Genomic DNA, 23713 nt, shown 5'->3' on the forward strand with positions numbered 1-23713 from the left:
TAGGCAGAGCACACACTGACAAAAACATAAAAATAAGTAAATCCGTCCTATGTGACATAAAGGGGGCCTTGGATACCATTTAGTATAATCCATTTTGTAGTTGAAGAAACTGAGGCCCAGGGAAGCAAAATGGCATGACTTAGGTCACCCAGATAATAAAACTGATATTTTAACCTAGACCTGTACACAAATCCACTGCTGTTCCCATTATACCATATGTAATCTGGGACTTTCTCAAGCCATTTATCACTTGGAAAATACTCCCTGTATAGAAAATATCCATAGCTCCTCCTTCTCAAATGGTTTCTTTCTAAATGCTTTCTTAAGCCTCATTGCAAAACCTAAAGTCCTTGTTTGACTCTGTTCCCATTCAGCCAAAAGAAACCCAATTCACTGGGAATAACAGAGAGTTTTGGGGAAAATTTTCCATAGAAAAAGAAATCAGATTATTCCTCCTTTCCTTTGTCTTCTCTCCTTCCCTCACTTTTAACACTACTCACCAGAACACTGATGTGGCTCAGAATTTCATACTGAAAATAAGGGAACAATTCAACCACTTGACATCAAGGTATTCTCAACTTAATAGGTCACCACACCCCTACCCTACCCAAGAGTGTTTCATTTTTTAAAGGAAGAAAAAAATATAAGCAAGGAAATAATTGTTAATAGTGAAAATTCAGACATCAGTTGAGTAGATATTTAGAAGGAAAGAGATATTCTGAATGCCCTTAAATCACACCATTTGGACAGCCACCCATCCTCCTTACATAAAACCATAGGTTTCAAATTGGAAAAGACCTTGGAAACTCTTGAATTCAATCCTCTCATTTTATAGATAAAGAAAGTGAGAATCAAAGAGGTGAAATTTTGACTAGGCATTAAGTAGCAGAGCTAGTATTCTAATCTAGGCCTTGTAATCCATTTTCAAGCTTCTTTCTCCTTTACCATGCTGCATACAAAACCAGTTATTTTAGACAGGGCTATGGGCATATAGCACAGTTACATTGGACCCATCAGCTGTCAGGGACACCTGTTAGTGAATACAGCAGTATTTGAAAGATGTTGCCTAGAGATTTTGAGTTCTTATTAAGAATTCCAAAAAGTCAAAGATTTCTTGATAACATGAATTACAGGGGGAAAATCTACCATGGGATGGGGTGGGGAGAAAGGGGATTGGCAAAAACTGGTTTCTTTTGATGATATAATAAAGCCAATGGGCCATTAAAACTCCACTACCCTATCTTAAGCTGACCTTTTATTATGAGCATTTATTGTAAAGACTGGCCAGGGAAGAGTGAAACACTGTCTCATGGTTGAAAATTTTAAAGAGCCAGAATCAACCAGTTTATGTTCTCTTTTCTCCTACTTACCCTCCTGGCCTATCACAACAATTGGAGATATTGATGTTTCCTTGCTACTTCATACATACACAGACACATACACACACAAAACTTAATGGAACCTCAGATTTATTTAATTCAATAAGAATATGAATAGGACTCTACGGCTTGGTCCTCTTCATATTTTAAATGACATTTAGTCTGAATACATACTGAATTCTAATCTTTTATATTTTAATAGAAGTACTTAAGCCACTATATTCTCTTTCTATTTGTATTGGGGGGGTAATTTTTGCATTATGAGCCTTAATATTCTGTGTCATAAATTCTTTTAGTACTCTGACCTCACTTAGTAAATAGACTTGTCCAAGGGCCGTTTTTTTTTTCAAGCAGGAAACACATGAGCTTTATGTGTTATAGAAAGGGCAAATTATCACCCATATGACCTTCTGAAATGCTTTTTTGATATCTCATCCTGGTGTGTGAACCTGAATTCTTGAATACTAAGTCTATGAAGACCTTACCTAATGGAAAGGTTTTAAACAAGGGTGTAGACTGCAAGTCTGTTGTCAAAAGGGGAAGTCTAACTAAGCTCAGAGGCTCACCACCATAAAATTGGTTATCAGATGCTGATTTTAAGTCATTAAACTGAGTTGCTTAACCCTCTGGGCCTCAGTCCCTCATCTGTAAAATAAAGGAGTTGGACTAGGTGCCCTTAGAGGACCTTTCCGGCTTGAAATCTGATTGCATGGCATTCAAACAATGTCAAAATCTAGAGAAAAATCCCCTAGTTTGTTGCATAAATCTGCTATAAAGGACTCACAGGAAGACAGAGACAAGAACAGCATATGATAAGAATGAATTGATGAGGTTTGGGCTGCATTGTTAGAGAAAGTACTCACATCTATAAGACCTTGCACCAACAAACAATTAATGCCTTAAAGCAAATTTGTCAAATATAACATATATTATATGCCAATATGCTACATAGTAATAAGCTCTACCTCTGAATGGATGTAGGAACTAGGGTAAGGCAAGTGGCACTGGACAGCCCAAGGTTTTAGGATATCCAGGGAAATTGATAATATTTTAGTATGACAACTTAGAGGAGGGACAAGAGTACTGGGGTGTGGGTGTGGGTGTGTGCGCACACTAGCATGCATGCATTAAAATACAAGCATTTTTTTTTTTTAGTGAGGCAATTGGGGTTAAGTGACTTGTCCAGGGTCACACAGCTAGTAAGTGTTAAGTGTCTGAAGCCGGATTTGAACTCAGGTACTCCTGACTCCAGGGCCAGTGCTCTATCCACTGCGCCACCTAGCTGCCCCAAAATACAAGCATTTTTAAAAGCACCAGTTTGGGATACTTAACAATAGATAAAGTTCTGTTGTACATGTACCAAAAATTTTCAGGGTCAGATGGTACCTGACAACTGTTATGATTCAATCACTCATGATTCTGTGATGGTATTAGTGTGGACAATCTCTCCACAAATGTAGATCATAAATCCAGTAGTAGTTGGTTTAATAATTTAAATTCACCATCTGGTACCGAATCTTGTGGTAGTGAGCCTCTCTCTGGCTTAGTTGGACTGCCCCCTCTGACAATAGACCTGAAGTCCATCATTCTTGCTTAAAAACTTTCTAGTAGGTAGGGCCTTTAGGGATCTAGCATTCAAGAATTCATGTTCACACATCAGGATGAGATATCAAGGGAAAATTTTGGTAGGAATCATCATTCCAATTTTATTTGAATTGATGTATTTAGGGAAGAAGAGACACTTCAGCTGCAAAACCTAAATGATGAGTCCTCTTGATCAATTCCAAAGTGTATCATCTTCATTACAGCTCATATTTATATATCACTAAAGATTTACAAAACACTTTATAAATACATGTTTTGTATATATATATATATATATATATATATATGTATACATATGCACACCTGTCTGTATGTGTGTATGTATACATGCATATGTATGTGCACATGCCTATATATGTATAGCTACTGAAACACCTAGTGGTATATGTATATATAGTACCATTAGATGGTACAGTGGATAGAGCACTGGACCTAGAATCAGGAAGAACTGGGTTCAAATCCAGAAACTTACTAGCAGTTTGACCCTGGACATGCTATTAACCTCTGTCTGTGCCAATTTCCTCAATTGTAAAATGGAGAAAATAATAATAACTACATCCCAGAATTGTCAAGAGGATGATATGAGATAATATTTGTAAAGCACTTTGCAAATCTTCTTTTTTTAAATCAAATTAACCAAAGATCTACTTTAGTGTGTTTTTTCCATAAAACCAGCTCTCAGTTTTATTTATTACCTTTATTATTGTTTATTTATTTATTTATTTATTTATGTTTTCAGCATCATCATTATTATTTTATTATTACCTTTTAGCAAGATTTAGTTTCCTTCCTCAACTCTTTAAATCAGATCTATTTTTGCTTTGCCTTTGTCTTAGGTCAGGTTTGCTACTCTTTCTTTTTTTTTTTTACTTCAGCTGAAGAAGAATATATTCTGCTCCAGGGGCAGCTAGGTGGCACAGTGGATAGAGCACTGGCCCTGGAGTCAGGAGTACCTGAGTTCAAATCCAGTCTCAGACACTTAACACTTACTAGTTATGTGACCCTGGGCAAGTCGCTTAACCCCAATTGCCTCACTAAAAAAAAAATAATAATAATATATTCTGCTCCAGCCTTTTACTTTTACTCAGTGTGTGTCCCTCTTCTTCAAATGTGTTTCTTCTAAACAACAGGTTGTAGAATTTTGGTTTTTAATCCACTCTGCTATTCACTTCCATTTTATGGGAGGGTTCATTCCATCTACATTCACAGTTATGATTACTATGTATTTCCCTCCATCCTATCTTTCCCCTGTTTATTCCTTGGTCTCTCTGTCTCTCTCTCTATGTCTCCGTGTCTCTGTGTCTATGTCTATATCTGTGTCTGTCTGTCTGCCTGTCTGTCTTTCTGTCTCTCTTTCTCTCCTTTCATACTGTCCTTCCTCACCAGTGTTGTGCTTCTGACCACTACCTCCTTCAGTCTGCCCTTCCTTCTATCAGTCCCCTTCTTTTTCCATTCCCTTCCTGCTTCCCTATAAGGTAATGTAGATTTCTTTCTTTACCCAAATGAGTGTGTATGTTATTCCCTCTTTTGAAAGTAAGGTTCAAACAATGTTCACCCTCCTCCCTTTTTTCCCTCTACTATAATAGGTCTTTTGCACCTCTTCATATGATATAATTTACCCCATTCTGCCTTCCCTCTCTTTGTCTCCCAGCACAATCCTTTTTTCACCTCTTAATTTTTTTATATCATCACATCAAAGTCAATTTATATCCACACCCGCTCTATGCATACTCCTCCTAACTGTCCTATTAGAGATACAGTTCTTAAGAGTCACAAGTATCATCTTCCCATATACTGGTGTAAATAGTTTAACTGCACTGAATAATATATTTTTCCTGTTTACCTCTATATGCTTCTCTTCAGTCTTATATTTGAAGATCAAATTTTCTGTTCAGCTCTGGTCTTCTCATCAGGAAAGTTTGAATGTCCATTTACTGAATGTCCATTTCCCCCGAAAGATTATGCTCAATTTTGCTGGAGATTGATTCTTGGTTGTAATCCAAGCTCCTTTGCCTTCCAGACTATCATATTCCAATCCCTCTAATCCTTTAATGTAGAAGCTGCTAAATCCTATGTAATCCTAATAGTGGTTCCCTGATATTTGATTTTTTTTTCTTTCTGGCTGCTTACAGTATTTTCTCCTTGATCTGATAGTTCTGGAATTTGGCTACAATATTACTTGGAGTTTTCATTTTGAGATATCTTTCAGGAAGTGATCCGTGGGTTCTTTCAATTACTATTTTACCCTCTGGGTTCTAGGATGTCAGGGAAGTTTTCCTTGATAATTTCTTAAAATGGGGCAGCTAGGTGGCACAGTGGATAGAGTACCGGTCCTAGAGTCAGGAGTACCTGAGTTCAAATCTGGCCTCAGACGATTGACACTTACTTAATAGCTGTGTAACCCTCACCAATAATAATAATAATAATAATAATAATAATAATAATAATAATAATAATAATAATAATATTTCTTAAAAGATGCTATCTTTTCTCATCATGGCTTTCCGATAGTCCAATAATTCTTAAATTATCTCTCCTGGATCTATTTTCCTAAGTCAGTTATTTTTCCAATGAAGCATTTTACATTTTCTTCTTTTTTTCATTCTTTTGATTTTGTTTGACTGATTCTTGATGTCTCAGAGATTCATGAGCTTCCATTTGCTTAATTATAATTTTTAAGGAATTATTTTATTCAGTTAGATTTTGTACCTCCTTTTCCATTTGGCCAATTCCACTTTTTTAGGGAGTTATTTTCTTTAGTTAATTTTTGTACTTCCTTTTCTAAGCTTTTGACGTTTTTATGATTCTCTTGCATAACTCTCATTTCTTTTCCCAATTTTTCTTCTACCTCTCATTTAATTTTTAAAATCCTTTTTGAGCCTTTCCAAACAGAATTTTGGGGCTTGAGACCAATTCATACTCCTTTTTGAGGCTTCAAATGCAGGCATTTTGACATTGCTGTCTTCTGAGTTTGTGTCTTGACTTTCCCTGTTGCCATAGTAGTTTTCCATGGTCAGGGCTCTTTTTTATTTTTTGTTCATTTTCTAGCCTATTTAATGACTTTTAAAGTTGAGCTTTTCTCTTGAGGTACAGGGTGCAATGTCCCAAGCTCCTTGCACTGAGGGGCCAGGGTCCTGATCACTGTTTTTTTGTGCCAGGGCCTCCAGAGCTGGCAGCTTGCCCACTGTTCTAGGGTGGTCCAGCCCAGTTACACTTGTTGTGCCCAGGGTTCTGGGGTTAACAGTTATCCTGCTGCACTGATATTGGAGGACTCACAGCTGGCATGACTGGCCTGCTGAGCCACTGGCCTGACAAGTGTGGACCGTGGGACCATGGGTGATGATCTGTGCTGTCACTAGAGCCTCTTGCTGCCTTGCCGGGACACTACCTGTGCTGGGTTATACTCCCCATTTACACAAGTGAGACAGATCTTTCCTGAAGTCCTTCTAAGTTATCTTGGGCTGAAAAATTGTTTCACTCCATCTTTTTGTGGGTCCTGTGGATCTAGAATTTGTTTAGAGGCTTGATTTAACACTTCTGAGGGAAACTGGGAAGAGGTCAGGCAACTTCCTGGCTTTTCTCTGCCATCTTGGCTCTGCCTCGTCTGCAAATCTTAAAGTGTCATATAAATACATATGTGTGTGTGTTCTACATATGCATATTACACATGTATGTTTGTGTGTATGTATGTAGTACCTTTCAATCCTCACAACCCCAAGAAGTAAGGGCTATTTTATCCTTATTTTATAGATTTGGAAACTAAGGCTGAGAGAAATTAATTGATTTGCCCCAAGTCACACAATCAGGAGCACATATCTTTCTGATTTCAGTTGCAAGATTTAGTCCCATATGTCACCCATAGAAGACACCCAGCAAAATATCTAAAACCCTCACTCGTCATGTGTGTGCCCATTGGGTTACATCTTTCCCAGACTTCCCTGGTGCTGTGATGTGATACAGCCCATGGGACATGTCCATGCTCCAAGTGAACCCTGCAACATCAGTGAAAGATAGCTGGACAGCTGGAAAAAGCAGGCAGGTAGCTATATTAGTGTTTTGTATGTATCTTCACTCAGACCCAAATCTCCCTGATGCTTGTTCTGACAAAGCTTCTTCATAAACTTCCTTCAAAAGCTCTATATTGTTTCAGGTGCTGTGATGAATACAATTTCTATATAAATCAACCCCATTTAAAACCACACTGCATTAAGTCTTCATGTGGGCATTAGTAGAAGGCAGGGACAAAGGATGGGGGTAATGTTAGGCACCCTGAATAAAGCAGTAAACTACATATAAATGTACATGCCGGAGACTATGGTCTCATTGATAAATCTGCCTGCCATACAGAAAAACTCTTGTTCCCTTACATAAACACCACTTTATCTCCTATCACAAAAGCATAGAATTGCAGAGCTGCCAGGGACCTCAGAGGTCATCGAGTCACAATTTTATAATATTTCCCAATATGACTAACTAGACTCTGCTTAAATACTTCCAATGACAACAGACTAACTACCTCATTACCCAACTCAGCCCATTAAGTTTTCAGAAACTTCTAATTTTTAAAAATTTCCCCTTATGAGTCAAAATTCCCTCCATGAGATATTTTTTTGGTGAGGCAATTTGGGTTAAGCGACTTGCCCAGGGTCACACAGCTAGTAAGTGTTAAGGGTCTGAGGCTGAATTTGAACTCAGGTCCTCCTGAATCCAGAGCCAGTGCTCTATCCACTGTACCACCTAGCTGCCCCCATGAGATATTAATTAACTGATCCTAATGCTACATTCTGGAACCAAGCAGAATAAGGCTAATATGTGTCTTCCACACGATGGCCCTTCAATATATACTCTTTTTTAGGCTAAGCATTCCCAGTCCTTTCTGGAAATGAAATGAATGCATGGTCCAGAATATGATACTACATCAACAGTCAGAAAGACCTAAATTCAAAATTAGGAACTCACTGGGCAAGTCACTAAATCTCTCTATGCCTTCATTTCTTCAACTGTAAAATCAGGGGGTTGGACTGTATAGCTTCTATGGGTCCTTTCTGCTCAAGACCAGTGATCAGATGGTCTTCTAATGGATCCTTAATATGGCATGATTTCAAGTCACTTCAGAGTCTTCTCTGGAATATTCCAACTTCTCTGTGTCCTGTCTAAAATAGGTCTCCCAGAACAAGGAGAAATCATCCCTTTCATGTGATCATAGGATCATAGATTTAGAGTTAGAAGAAACCTTAAAGGCCCAATGTCTTAATTCTATACATAAGATAAGATCTTCAAGATGTGCCCCTACCCTGTTTCCAAGTATATGAGAGAGGTCATTCCCCATGCCTGGAGTGCCCTGCCCCCTTTTTGATAATTTTCTCAATTCTTATCATCCTTCAAGGTTCAAATCAGATCACATATTTCCTCTCCTAAAGTAATCAATCTCTCCCTTCTTCAAATTTCCCTAGAGCATGTTGTCTTCATCTCTCCTTTGCCCCCATTCCACCTTACTCATTACATTTATCTGCGTACATGTTGTGTCTTCTTCCCTCTTCCAGTAGAATGTAAACTCCTTGATGAGTTCTTTAGGAACTTTACATAGGATCTTTGTATCCCCAGCTCCTATCACTGTGTTTTGCAACTAGTAGGCACTTAGCAAATATTTGCTGAATTGAAATTGAGATGTGGCCTGACCAAGAGAGAGTAGAGTGGAACTCTTGCTGAGGACACAATATTTCTATTAATGCAGGTTAAGATTACATTAGTCTTGGGGGTAGCTAAATGGCGCAGTGGATAAAGCACCGGCCCTGGATTCACGAGGACCTGAGTTCAAATCCAGCCTCAGATACTTGACACTTACTAGCTGTGTGACCCTGGGCAAGTCACTTAACCTTCATTGCCCCACCAAAAAAAAAAGATTACATTAGTCTTTTTGGCTGCCACGTCACACAGTTGACCCACATGGGGCCATCTGTCCACTAAAAGCTACAGGTCTTTTCTCCAATGAATAGCTTTGTAGTCATTTGTCCACCATCCTATACTCATGAACATACAGACTGGACTTCTGATATCACTGGTTTGAGGAATTTTCAGATGAGGAAACTCCCTTGGCCTAATGCTGGTCAACACCTTCTCTGTAATTTACAGTCTTTAGATGATTGCCTAGAGTATTGTTAAGTACCTTGTACACAGTCCCACTGCTGGTATATGTCAGAGGTGGAATTTAATTCAGGTCTTCCTGGATTCAAGTTCAGTCCTCTATTTGCTATGCAATAATAGCCTATTTTAGAGCAGTTTAAGGTATGCAAATCTCTTCATATACATTATCTAATTTAATCCACAAAACAACCTTGTGTGGTAGCAAATAGAGTTATAATAATGCCATTCTACAAAGAGTAAATGGGAGGCTTCAATACAGCATTTTTACATACATTATTTAATTTAATCTTTATAACAACCCTAAAGATAGTGTTATTATCCTCATTTTTCAGGCAGGAAAACTGAGGCTCAGAGGGGTTAAGCAACTCACCCATTGCCACAAAGTCAATGCTGAGGTGAAATTCAAACCCAGGTCTTAATTCAAGTCCGATACTTTTATATCATGCTTCCTCTTATACCCATCCATAAAAGCTGATTCCTTGAAACAAGGAAGAAGTTTACTCTACTAAATTTTTACTAAAGCTTTACTAAATTTCATCTTGTCACTTCTATCCCATTTTTCCAGCCTGTCAACAGCCTGTAGGATTCTTATTCTATCATGAGCTATTAGCTATACTTCCCAACATCATGCCACCCAAAAACCTAATAAGTAATCATCTCTGCCCTCATCTAAGTTATTAATAAAAATTTAACAGAATAAGGCCAAGGACATAGACTTGGGTCATTCCATTTCTTTCAGGTGAGCATTGATCCATTAATCACCACTCAGAGGATTATTCAACCACTTCTGAGTCAATCTATCAATACAATCATCCAGCCTTTGTCCATGCTATTTTGCCAGTTTACTAACTTAGTGACTCTTTCAAAAAGGAAATTAAATTAGTCTCATATATAATTTGATCTTAATAAATCCACATAGTCATCACCTCTTTTTTTAAGTATTTATAAGCTTTCTCATTCATAATCTAATCCAGAATTCTACCAAGATTGATCATCAAACTCATTGATCCATGGTTTGAGATACGTTTTTTGCCCCTTTCAAAAATTATATGGCCCAATTCCCAAGGTACTTTGCCCTTTCTCCATAGCCTTTGAAATATTATTGACAGTCATTCAACAATCATATCTACCAGTTCTTTCAGTGGTATGGGATGAAGTTCATGTTGACCCAGTGATTTGAACTCTGTGAGGCAGCTAGATAGGTTCTGACCATCCCTTCCTTACCTTGGGCTTCTTTTGCATGTTAAAGGTTTTTCTTCTTTCCTCTCCAGTTTAAGGATAATTTTCCTTGTTAGAGAAATTCGAAGTAAATGAGAAGTTGAACAGATTTGCCTTTCTCCACCACCCAATGTCATCCTCTACCCACCCAACCCCCAAGCAGATATCCTATCACTACTGTGAGTTTCCTTTTATCTCCAACATAGATTTTTTAAAAACTTTTTATTGTTAACATTCATCACCAACCTCAGCTCATGTTAGACTTTAGTATTCCTGACATTGTTCTTAATAGGACAACAGTTCTCTTTTGTATTCATCTTCAGTTACCTGCTTTTGCTTCCAGTAATGAGTTCCCCATACAGCCACATTGGTCTCTCTGAATACCTACACTTTGTCTTCTTCATCAGAATCAATCAAGACTGTGCCACCAGAATTTCATTCTTGAGAACTTCTCATCCCTCTGGAGCCAACTTCCCTTTGAGCGACTTGGGCTATGAGATCTTACCCATCAAAGAAAAGATGTGAAATTTTTGAAATCTCCTCTCCTTAAGCCTCCTAAAATCTGGAGTATATTGCAGACTGTATTGAACATTTCCTTCTTTATCATAGATGAACTATAAGATGGCATGGGTGGTGCTTCCAAAGGTTACAGTCATTTCTACTTTGCCAACCTATTTTTCCATATTGGTCAGAATTCAGTCGAGACTATCAATTCACCTTGTCATTTCCTCTACCTTCTGAAAAGTAAAATTACCAGGACAACAAGACAGGAAATTATCAACTCCTATGCTTTTAAGAGACTTTCAATAAGAAAGTCCCCATGAGAACTTTACCTTCCCTCCAATCCAGCTTTATAATCTCTGCCAGGAATTTATTATTAAGTACTTCCAGCTGACCAAGTTACTACTCCAGTTCTGCCTCTGTTTTACTTTCCTTTGATTCTTACCCATGTGCTCCTTACCATGTCCTTCCATATAGATTCATGGATTTCTACAAAGGTGGCAATGGTGGTAGAAGCCACTATGGCAGAAACCATTGCTACTGGGAAAAGAGACTAGTGGATTGATTGAGTTCAGGAGTTCTGAGCTATAATTGGATTAAAATCTGGCACCTCTATGCTAATCCCTTGGGAGTAAGAAGAGGGAGAACCAGACTGCCCAAGAAGGATCAAACCATCCCAGACTGGAAATAGAACATATCAAAAGCTTCCATGCTAGGGGGCAACTAGGGGGCGCAGTGGCTAAAGCACCGGCCCTGGATTCAGGAAGACCTGAGTTCAAATCTGGCCTCAGACAGTTGACACTCAATAGCTGTGTGATCTCAGGCAAGTCACTAAACCCCCATTGCCCCACCAAACAAACAGACAAACAAACAAAAATAAACAAACAAAAAGCTTCCTCGATGATTGGCAATGGGATCAGAGCCAGGAATGGCTGTTGCACTTTCAACCTGGGTGATATGGGGAGACTCAATCTCAAAAATAAAACAAGAACAAAAGCACCAATGCTACTAACTCTACTTCCCATCTGTTCCTCTTATGCAAAGTATACCAATTCTTTTGCCATATTCTAGTCAGGAGTTATATGACATTGTGTCTCAGTGATACCTATGAGGTCATATTTACTTTCTTGTGTCATGAGCCCCACCTCACCTTATTACCCATGCTCTGTGAAATGGTGTGTATATATAACCGAACTCAGAACCATCTTTCCTGTCTGTTCTTCCATTTTAATACCTATGAATGACTAAGCCTCTCTACTGCTATTCTTTTTCCTTTGTCTTTCCTCTTACCCTCTAAAGCAGTGGTGTCAAACTCAACTTAAAACTGATGCCTGCAAAATGCATGATGACTTAGAAAATAATAAATTAACATTATCTATGTCTTATTGCATTATCTCATTAAACATTTCCCAATTATATTTTCATATGTTCTGGCTTCACTCCAGAGTCTTGCCAGCAGTATAAAACCCAGGGGAATTCAATAATTTTGCCCTATAGTACCTGGTTTAGTAATTTTTACATAGACAATTTTATCTATCTCCTTCATCCTAATCTAGTCCTTTTAATTTTAAAGCCTTCCAATCAGGTCTCTAGAAAAATACATTATTCACAACCTTTAGATCTATGTTGTCATTTAGTTGTATCAGTTGTGTCTGACTCTTCACGATATCATTTGGGGTTTTTCTTGGCAAAAATACTACAGTGGTTTGCCATTTTCTTCTCCAGCTCATTTTACAAATTAGAAACTAATGAAAACAGGGTTAAAGTGACTTGGAATCCCACAACTAGTAGGTGTCTAAGACCAAATTTGAACTCAGGAAGATAAGTTTTCCTGACTCCAGACCAGGAGCTCTATCTATTTTGCCACCCAGCTGCCCCAAGATCTACTATATCCCTAGCCAATATTTTATACCATATATTTTATACCATGGTCCAGAAAGCACCCCATTCTACAGCCAACTCCCCAGTGATCTGCTCACTCTTCTTAGCTTCTTTACTACTTTCAATTGGCATCAATGATGAAAACACCACTTGTTTCCTTAAAACTAGTTTCCTTATCAAGACTTCATAAGCATGGTACAATGTTTAAAAAGTTCAAGAGACATAGTTTCTGGGTAATTAATCATTTTATTAATATTGCTAGCATATTACCAATCAAATGGGTCAGTGACACTCTCTTTTTTTTTTCTTTTCTTTTTTTTTTTTTTTGGCAGGGCACTGAGGGTTAAGTGACTTGCCCAGGGTCCCACAGCTAGTAAGTGTCAAGTGTCTGAGGCTGGATTTGAACTCAGGTCCTCCTGAATCCAAGGCCAGTGCTTTATCCACTGCGCCACCTAGCTGCCCCCAGTGACACTCTCAAATGTCAAATACAAATCATGGTGGTGGGCTCACAGTTTATTTACCCTTGGAAGAATGGGTGTTCCTAAGGCGGCAATCAATTCTGATTTGTTAACAATTAATGAAAGAATGAATATTATAATGAGAGGTGGGATTATTCCAATGATGGTTTTGAGGTACCACTGAGCACCCAAATCTTGGTCAAAGAGACATGCATTTCCATATCACCAGTCTGACAAAAGTGAGAATCCATATTTTCCCAGACCTGTCTGAGTAAACACAATGAGCAGGAATCCATCCATTCACTTAAACTTAGAATTTCTTTACTGTCTTTAATCATATCTTAGCTTTCCTAGCTGGGTAAGTCTTCTGGCAAGATTTCCTACACTGGTTGATTTCTGGATGAAAAAGTGGAAAAGTTGGAAAACCTTGGTCTTAATGCAGTAATTAATTTCTAAATACAATAAAGAATCATTTCCCTCAATAGTATGATAAGATTACCTCCAAGAAAACATAACAATCTGTTTCTTCTTTAGAAAGTCCAGATAGATCCTCTGCAGGAAGAATCATGTTCCTTTTCTATATCTCCAAATAGTCAGAGGTCTTTTTCTTCCTTATCTTCTCTGTCATATTCTTCCTTTATGTTTAACCCTCCAATTCATAACCCTACCCTCTCTCAATTTATTGTTACTTTGTTTTGTTTTGAACACTAGGCCTCACTCATTCACCCAGGAGGCAATTCATAGGCCAATCACACCATGGATTAGCTTGGACACTTCCACTGGCTCTATTTCCAACCTGGATTGGTTTGCTTTTCCTTTGGCATCCTAGTTGTCCCTGCTCCTCCAGGCTCACCATATTGGTGCCAGACTTAGTTTTTACACTCATGGTGAGAATAAGTTTTATTACCTTAGTAAGAGAGTAGAAATGAGTTTGTCAACTTAGCATAAATGGCTACATTTTGTTTTAAGCTTCCATTTTATGAATGAATTGTTTTGAGTAAGTTGCAAAGATAAGCACTTATGTTGCGTGAGGTAATAAACAACACATACTGATAAACATATGTGAACCCTCTGATAGGATGGACCACCAATAAAAAAAATAACAACTTCATCAGTAGCTTATGCAATGAACCACCAATTAAATTATGCAATAAACAAATTAGGAATGTCCATAGTCATAGAAGCCATAGCCATCAGCCTACTCCTAGGTCAAGACTGGGACAGGTTCCTGTGTTCCTTGAAGTTGAGACTCCACTAGCCTGTGTTCATTGAGAATAGTTCTGACTGATGGAGACTTGCCAGATGACCACCTCTGAAAGAAACACAAGACCACACAGTCTCTGGTTGAACAGAGAGGGAACATTGAAATGAATGTCATTATGTAAAAAACATAATAATTTCTCTAAGTCTCAGGTTGCTGGTTTATTATTAGAGGGGGCTGATATTTGTATTGTCTTTGCATCTGACTTACAAAGTTTGATTGCATGAATTGAGAAGTTTAAATCCAATTAGTGGTTCTGTCACATATAGAGTATACATATATATGTATTTTGTGTGTTTACATATGTGTACATATAGATAAATCAGCTATAAGCATGCACTCTTACAACATCTGATCACCTCTAGCTCACTGCAACTCAGAACTACCAAACAGTTTATCCATCAGCCCCATCCTCCCAAGTAGCAAGGATTATGGAAGTACCACCTGTACTCCCAACATCCCCCTCTTTTCCTTAGATCTATTTTCTTTTTTGTTTTACTGTTTGGTCTTTTCTTCCACTCTGCTGAAGAATGTTTCATCTTCCCTGAAAAACTGGAGAGAGGCATTTGTCTATGCTGTTTACCTTTTCCTCAGACAAAACCAATTTATACTTAGTACACTCATAATTTGTTGGTGGGCTGTGGCAGAAACACAAATGTAGCCCAATCTCTGTAGGTCACTAGGTCAGTTCCTCACCCTCCTGGATGGCTGAAGTGGAGAACTTTGGTTATTTGTTGTCTGGGGTTCCCCCTAGCTTTTCCCTTTGCTTCCTAATGCAGCAATCCACACCTGTTCATTGTCCCTTTCATTGGCTGCCAAAAGTACTCTTCTGCTGTACTTCCTTTCCAGGTGTAAACAATCAGTAATTAGCAGATCCCCACTACTACTCAATCAGCAGCAATTTTAAAAAAACTTTCCTTGAAAACCTCCAAACTTCCTCAGCTCCCCGCATTGTTCTCTTTCCACCATTTTCTGATCTAACAGCCACAGACTCCAGCTTCTATGGGTCAGGGACTGCCTATGAAAAGTACATCTTTATTTTCATTAGCCTATAACTAAAATTTAACTCTTCTTTCAATTATTCAAAAACATTATTCTGAGGAGTCCATCAGCTTCACCAAATTGCTAAAAATGTCCATGACACCAAAAATAAGAGGTTAAGAATCTCTGGTTTAGAGCAAGGAGATAATTTGGCCAAGGACATAGATTCAATCCCTGGGTGTATTATGTGAAGTATTTACTCTAATGCCTGTCCACAAACTCACACACACACACACACACACACACACACACACACCGCCATTACCACAACTAGCCTTCTCTGATATTCATGAGACTGACCAAAAGAAGGATCAGTCAATGGAATGTAATTTTGCAAATCCATTGACCATGGTGGCTGAATTATCTCTTTGCTCTAAACCAGGGGTTTTTAATGTGTGTGTGTGTGTGTGTGTGTGTGTGTGAGAGAGAGAGAGAGAGAGAGAGAGAGAGAGAGAGAGAGAGAGAGAGAGAGAGAGTTTTTAAACTGCTCTCTAGGAGTCAAGAGTATATCATTTTTGCAGCAGAAGGAGTGAACATTTAAGGCCCCACAGCACTGCGCAACCCCCAGCTCCTCAGATTAGAGCAAGCCATTTGATTTAAACCTGCACAGATCAGTATGTGGCCTAGCCAGAGGGTAAATGATCAAGTTCTCCCTATGGGAGGAATAATAGAGCAGGGTTCACCTTTCAATTCAACAAATTAAAAAAAAAACATTTTTAAAGCTTTTACTTGTGTTCAAGGCATTATGCAGGTTGCTAAGGAAACAAAAATAAATGTGATGCAGAATCTGTTCTCAAGGAGCTTATAATCTCATTAACAGAAAGGGAGGAAAGACATACACAAATTACTATGATACACAAAGGAAAGAGAGATGTAATATTAATAATAATAGCTAGCATTTGTGTAGTACTTTATAGTTTACAAAGCACTTTAGAAATATTCTTTGATTTTATCATCATAAGAACCCTGAAAGGTATGTGCTTTAATTATCTCCATTTTACAGATGAGGAAACTGAGGCAGGCAGCATTAAGTGATTTATCCAGGGTCACTCACCTAGTATTCAAAGCCATCTTGAACTCAGATCTTCCTGACTCTGGGTACTGCTCTCTGTCCCCTGCATCATTTCATTGCCTCTAAGATATAGTTAAAGAAGTGGTTTAGACAAAATCTGAAAAAAAAAATTGAAGCCAGAAAGATAATTTTCAACTAAAAGGGTCAGTAAAGACTTAACAGGGGAGGCAGATCCTGAGATTGGCTTTAAATCATCAGACTCTATGTATGGGGAAGATTATTATCAAAGGTGAAAAGATAAGAGAGGGTAGGATAAAGTAATAGCCTAGTCTGACAAGATATAAAGGTGAAAACAGTACTTCTTAATGGTACTCAAAAGGTAAGTTGGATCCAGGTTTAGGATACAGTTAAATGCCAAGGTTCTGGAAGCCAAGGAATGACAATGTCAAATTGGTGCTTTTCTAAGATTACGCAGACAATTGATGAAGAAAGAGACTAGAGACAGGAAGACCAGTTAGAAGGCACAGGCCAAGTACAAAATGATGAGGGCTTGAACTAAGGTGGTGACAGTCTGAATGAAGATGAGATGATAGAACCAAGAGATATTTGGGACATAAAATTGAAATTAACTGTTTCCCCTTTGTTGTTGAGTCATTTTCAGCTATGTCCAACTCTCCATGACCCCTCTTGGGGTTTTCTTAGCAAAGATACCAGAGGGGGTTGCCATTTCCTTCTCCAGCTCATTTTACAGATGAGAAAACTGAGGCAAAAGAAGATGAATCTTCCTGACTCCAGGCCCAACATACTATCCACTGCTCCACCTAGCTGCTTTTAAAATAGGAACCATAATAGCACCTACCTCACAGGGTTGTTGTGACAATCAAATTTGTATAGTGCTTAGCACAGCGCCTGGTACATAGCAGGTACTTAATGAATGCTTCTTCCCTTCCCTCTTTAACTTCTCACAAGTATATGTATTGTTTCCTACATTAGGTAGGAAGTTCCCAATCTGTCAAAAAAAATATGAACTTGGTAATAATGAACGAGACCTCCAGTATCCCCTTTCAGAGTCCTTTCCCCAAACTATGGGATTCCCTTCCTTTCTTTTCACTCTCTTCCCTCTGCTTTACATCTACAACACCAGGAGATTGGACTTGTAGTCCCTAAAGTCCCTCACCACTCTAAGTCTTCTCCTATGGATTTTTCCAAGGTTAGTTAGTGGCAGAGTTAGGACTAGAATTCAGTTTCATAACACCTAGTCCCTGGTTCTTTCCACTGCTGTAGACTACCTATTATCAAAGAGAAGCAGGGAGTGGCGCACCATTTGGAAACCAGAGAGAAAACACAGGAGGGGCAGCTAGGTGGTGCAGTGGATAAAGCACCAGCCCTGAACTCTGAGTTCAGATCCAGACTCAGACACTTGACACTTACTAGCTGTGTGACCCTGGGCAAGTCACTTAACTATCATTGCCCTGCAGAGAGAGAGAGAGAGAGAGAGAGAGAGAGAGAGAGAGAGAGAGAGAGAACACAGAGGATGGCTGATTCAGGGGACTAAAGGCTCAGGCCATTGATATAACTTCCTAATTTTGTTATTCAGACATTCAGTTGTGTCCAACTCTTCATCACTCGGTGGACCTTCTAACCTCCATGATTTCTCAAAATCTATCCAAGTTCATGTTCATTGATTGCATGATATCGTCTATCCATCTCATCCTCTTCCATCCCCTTTTCCTTTGTCCTTCAATCTTTCCAAACATCAAGGTCTTCTCCAATGAGTCCCATCTTCTCATTATGTGGCCAAAGTATTTAAGTTTCAGCTTCAGTATTTGACCTTCTAATAAATAGTAAGATTTGGTTTCTTTAAATATTGACAGATTTGCTGTCCTTGTTGTTCAAGGATCTTTCAAAAGATTCTCCAGGACCACAATTCAAAAGCATTGATTTTGCAATATTCAACTTTCCTTGTAGTCCAACTCTCACAGTTATACATTGTTATTGGAAAAATCATAGTTTTGACCATATGGACCTTTGTTGGCAAGGTAATGTCTCTGCTTTTTAGTATGCTGTCCAGATTTGCCATAGCTTTCTTTCCAAGGAACAAATGTCTTTTAATTTCATGGCTGCAGTTGCCATCTGCAATGCTCTTTGAATATAAAATCTGATGCTGCTTCCATTATTTCCCTCTATTTCCCATGAAGTGATGGGACCAATAGCTAAGATCTTAGGGTTTTTTCTTTTCTTTTTTGTGAGGCAATTGGGGTTGAGTGACTTGCCATGGGTCACACAGCTAGTAAGTATCAAGTGTCAGAGGCTGGATTTGAACTCAGGTCCTCCTGACTCCAGAGTCAGTGCTCTATCCACTGTGCCACCTAGCTGCCCCAAGAGGTTTTTTATATTAAGCTTCGAGTCAGCTTTTATAGTTTCTTATTTCATCCTTATCAAGAGGCTTCTTAATTCTTCTTCACTTTCTGCCAACAGAGTAGTATTGTCTGCATATCTAAGATTGTTGCTATTTCTCCTGGCAACCTTAAGCTTTTGATTCATCCAGCCTAGCATTTTTCATGATAGACTCTGCATGTAAGTTAAATAAATAAAGTGACACTGCAGAACCTGTCATACTCCTTTTCCAATATTAAACTAATCAGTTGTTCCATGTTCAATTCTAATTGTTGCTTCTTGGCCTATATACAGGTTCCCCAGGAGACAAGTAAAATGATCTGGTACTCCCAGCTCTTTGGGAACTTGCCACATTTTGTAGTGATCCACGCAAAGACTTTAGTGTGTTGATTAAGAAGAAGTAGATGTTTTTCTGTAACTCCATTGCTTTCTCCATAATCCAGAGAATGTTAGCAATTTGGTCTCTAGTTTCTCTGCCTATTTGAAAATCAGCCTGCTCTTCTGTTAATCCTCAATTCACATATTGCTGAAACACTCTTCATTTACCCAAGTACCAAATATCCTGAAGAGCTCCTGAGGGGAGTTCTCATGATTGATGAAAAACAAAGAGCAAATCAGATAAAAGAATTTCATTCAGATGAATCAACTCAAGGTGTTTTCAATGCCTAGCTTTCTTGAATGCCTTTCTCTTGCTATGACTAAATAAAGCTCCCTTTGTTAACTGTTAAATGATCTCTGAATGTCTCATTTTGTTCTAATATCCTACCTGGCTTAAGATCTAATATGCCTACCTGGCAACCCAGAACATATGGGTTCAACATGTAGAATGAGACATTCATTTTTTGACACCATCTCCTCCTTCACCACTGTGACACATAAAGAGGTTTTTCCCAAGGTCAGCCCCACTGCATACACAAGTGATCCCATTTTATACTGACTTCTCCAACATATCACACCTTTGCCATGCCCATTCTCTTACTTATCTCCCCTCTCTTCCTCTCCCCTATCTTCTTCTTTACTGCCTACAAACATGACCATATTTCTTCCATCCTAAAAACCCTTACTTGATCTGCCTATCCCAGCTAGCTATCATACCCTTTTGTGACTAAATGCCCTAAAAGGTCATCCTCAATTGATGCACAGAGGAATGGATTCCTTTCACTCTCTTCTTAACTCTCTACAGTCTAGCTTCTGACCTCATCATTTTAACTAATGGTACTTTCTCCAAAGTTAGCATTCATCTCTTCTCTCTTTTTTTTGGTGAGGCAATTGGGGTGAAGTGACTTGCCCAAGGTCACACAGCTAGTAAGTGTCAAGTGTCTGAGGCCAGACTTTAACTCAGGTCCTCCTGACTCCAGGGCCAGTGCTCTATCCACTGCACCACCTAACTACCCCTAGCATTCATCTCTTAACTGGGCCTCTAGAGCATCAGCTTGGTGATCTCATCAGCTCCCATGGATTCAATTCTGTATCTTGAAAATTCTGAAACCTACTTATTCAACCCTGACCCCTCTTCTAACCTCCAGATTTGCATCTCAAAGTATATATTGGACATCTTAAACTGGATGTTCCATAGATATCTTAAGAGTGACATGTCCAAAACTGAATTCATTATTTTGCCCCCCCAAACACTCCCTTTTTGCTTATTATTGCCAAAGGTACCACCATCTTCCTAGTTATCTAAGCTTACAGTCTAGGTATTATCCTTGACCCTTCATGCTTTCTCATCTTCTAGATGCAATCATTTGCCAAATCTTGTTGGCCCTACCTTCTTCTTCTTTTTTTTTTTATTTTAGTGAGGCAATCAGGGTTAAGTGACTTGCCCGGGGTCACACAGCTAGTAAGTGTTAAGCGTCTGAGGCTGGATTTGAACTCAGGTACTCCTGACTCCAGGGCCAGTGCTCTATCCACTGTGCCATCTCTTGTATATATACCCCATTCTCTCCTCAGCTACTGCCACCACCCATCCCCTCCAAAATAGACAATAACCTTCCTGGCTTATTTTCTTACCTCAAGTCTCTCTCCACTCCAGTCCATCCTCCACCCAACTGTCAAATTGATTGTCCTAAAGTACAAATCTGACTATGCCATCCCCCTACTCAATAGACTTCATTGGCTGCTTATCACCTCCAGAATCAAATATAAAATCCTCCGTTTGGTATTCAAAGCCCTTCATAACTTGGCCCACTCTTACCTTTCCATTTTGCTTATACATCATTTCCCTCTACATACTCTATGATCCAGGGACATTAACTTCCTCAATGTTCCTCCCGCCAAGATACTCCATCTCCCAGCTCTATGTATTTTCACTCATTGACCTCCATGCCCAGAATTCTCCCCTTCCTTACTTCTTTATCCTGGTTTCTTTAGCTTCCCTCAAGTCCCAGGTAAAATCCCACCTGCTGCAATAAGCCTTTCTCAAACCCTTTAATGCTAATACCCTCCCTCTGTTGGTTATTTTCAAATTATCCTATATTTATCTTGTTTGCACATAAATGTTTGCTTGTTGGCTACCTGTTAGACTGTCTATTCCTTAAATTTAGAGATTATCTTTTGTCTTTTTTTTTAATTCCCAGCATTTATCACAGGTACTAAATAAATGCTTGTTGACTTGAGACAATGTAAAAATTTCAATTTTATTCACTGAACATTTCAATTCCATAAAACTTATAAGTTTTTGAACAAACACAATCTCAACAAGCTATAAGAGAAGCTATCAAGGAGAAAGGATCCTCACAGTAAATATGCCTGATAAAATTGATACCAAAAAAAAAAAAACAGAAGTTATTTCCTAATATATAAATACTTTAAGAATATAGGGCAGTTTTAGAAAAGAAATTCAAGGTCTCAACTATATGAAAGAATGACCCAAATTATTGATGGTAAGAAAAATGCAAATTTTAAGAACCCTTAGTTTTTGTCTCATACTCGTGAGATTGGCAAAAATACCAAGGATGAAAATAGTAACATTGGAAAAGCTCTGGGAAGAAATGCATACTAGTACACTACTGGAGCTATGAATTGGTTGAACAAATGCTTCTGGAAAACAATTTGGAATTGAACCATAAAAGTCACTAAATTGTATGTAGCTTTAAATTCACTCATGCCATGATCAAGTTTATAACCCAAGGATAAAGTTTTTAGCACACTTAAATTTTTAACAAAAGTTAACTCTTTATAATAAATTTATGTATGTGTACTTATGGTAGCAAATGATAAAAATAGATAAATTATATACAGTATTTTTGCATTTATGACTTACTATTTTTTAATTTTCTTTATGTATGCAAGTCATTCACAGTTTTCTAGGGTACCCTACAAATTTCCCCCAAAATCCCATTTAATTATCAATGGACAACTCACAAATAACCAAAATCATGAATGTGAAACCCATGAATGTCAGGGATAACTGTACTTGCCTTCCACATACTATGAAATTGATAAATGCTTGTTGATTAATTGATTTCCCAAGGTCACACAGGTAATAAATGGCAAGTCAAGTGAATGAGCTACAAGTATTTATTGATTGCATACTTAACTATGTACTTGAGTACTATGAAGAAATTGAAATACACTATATATAATCTTTGCCCAAGCAGCATACAATCAAAATGAGATAAGACTAGATAGCATATAATTATATATATGATATCCTACTCATTATCAATAATAACAATAACTCATATTTCTATTATGATTGGAGAGATAGCACAATGTTGTGGGCAGGGAGCTGACTTTGGAGCTAGCAAGCTCTGGGTTCAAGTCCCACCACTACTACATGCTGGCTGTGTGGCCCTGGGCAGGTCACTTAAACCCTCAATGCTCTAGGCAACTTTCTAAGAATATTAGTTGCAGAGAAGGTGGTAGAGGGAGTTTCTTCATTCAAGAATCCCCTATACAAATGAAATCAGAGGCCTGGTCCCTATCCATTGAGATATACAATGCACTTTTCTCATAACAATCTTGTGAGGTTGGGATATAAATATGATCATTGCCATTTTGCAGATAAGGATTCAGAGGCACAATGTGTGAACTAACTTGCTGAGGGTCACACAGCTAGTAAGTGACAGGGCCAAGAATTGAATCTGGGTCCTGTGATTCAAATGATGAAGGAATGAATAAATTAATGAATGAATGAAGAAAACATTTATCAAAGTAGCATTCTTCCCAAGGCACCATTCCCAATGCACTCTTCAAAATCCAGATCAAATACTCCCTCCTCAATGAGACATTCTTTACTCCTGACCACTACCTCCTCTGGACTACCTCCTTTGTTTGTTGCTCATACTATTTATTTGGTCCACAATCCATATTATTTTCTATTTATATTCATCATTCTTTCTCATGTGTATTTCCTATCTTTCCAACTGGATGATAAGCTCCCTGAGACTGGTGACCTTATTCTCCTCTTACATCCCAACACCTAGTACAACACTCTATAAAGAATAGGGACTCCCATGAAGATGTTTATTGATGTTGAATGTTTATTGATGCTGAAGATGATATAATTAACTTTTAATTTATGTGGCATGGATTATGAGTCTTGTAAGAACAATGGAAAGTCTTATTGGGGCTATGGAAATCATTGGGCTTGGAGACAGGAGAAACTTGGGTTGAAACTCTTGACACTAGTGGTATGACCCAGGACAAATCATTTAAACCTTTTATTTCAGTTTCCTCATTATGAAATGATCATTAAAAAAATACTTCTATAGCCTGTCCCATTGGACTGTTATGAGTTCCAAATGAGATTATTTCATTAAAGGAAGTGTTTTGTAAACTTGAAGGTGTTATATAAATGCAAACTGATATTGAC

General features: G+C 38.3%; 1 long non-coding RNA gene across 2 annotated transcripts; it reads right to left on the reverse strand.

The window, feature by feature from the left end:
• Positions 1-13192: 13192 nt before the first annotated feature.
• Positions 13193-17406, reverse strand: LOC122751140. 2 transcript variants are annotated; one of them, XR_006355774.1, is made up of 3 exons: positions 17360-17406; positions 16543-16622; positions 13193-14498 (listed from the first exon to the last, which is right to left on the reverse strand). It is a non-coding gene; the product is annotated as an uncharacterized LOC122751140 (long non-coding RNA). The 2 variants fall into 2 exon arrangements; XR_006355775.1 differs by having other exon boundaries at positions 13193-14526; positions 17360-17389.
• Positions 17407-23713: the final 6307 nt, after the last annotated feature.

Source organism: Dromiciops gliroides, chromosome 3, assembly GCF_019393635.1.
Source record: "Dromiciops gliroides isolate mDroGli1 chromosome 3, mDroGli1.pri, whole genome shotgun sequence".
Taxonomy (NCBI): Eukaryota; Metazoa; Chordata; class Mammalia; order Microbiotheria; family Microbiotheriidae; genus Dromiciops; species Dromiciops gliroides.